A 492-nucleotide genomic window follows, 5' to 3' on the forward strand; every position below is an offset into this window, starting at 1 on the left:
CTGTAAGGTGCATGCCCTTGCGCGAGAGATAGAGAGACAGAAAGTGAGAAATCACCCCTCGGGGGGATGGCCACACCACAATCCCTTTTCTCCAGTCTCCTCTTGGGATCTTGGGTATGCACGCACTTGCGCCCAGCGTGAGTTGTAAGCTGCCCAGTCTGGGAGTCAAACTGGGGTCGACTATGTGGGAGTCTAGCGATGTAACTATTACACTATCTGCTGGTCCCTCTTTTTTTTTCTTTTCCTTCCTGCCTCCTTCCTTCACTCCCTTCTCTTCTTCCTCCCTTCTTTGATAGGACTGGGGAGGGAGTGGGCAGTTTCCTTTTTAGCACGCAGATAAGAGAAAGCTCACTGTGTAAATGTTCAGGTCCAAATGACAAGAGTGGGTGGATAACAAGCTGAAACTCCCTAATTCATTGAGGAAATAGAAATGTGGCCCCTGGGAACCAGCAGTTAGCGTAATGGCTATGTCGCTGGACTCCCACGTACTCG

Source organism: Tupaia chinensis, unplaced genomic scaffold (genome assembly GCF_000334495.1).
Source record: "Tupaia chinensis unplaced genomic scaffold, TupChi_1.0 Scaffold145659_1, whole genome shotgun sequence".
Lineage (NCBI taxonomy): Eukaryota > Metazoa > Chordata > Mammalia > Scandentia > Tupaiidae > Tupaia > Tupaia belangeri.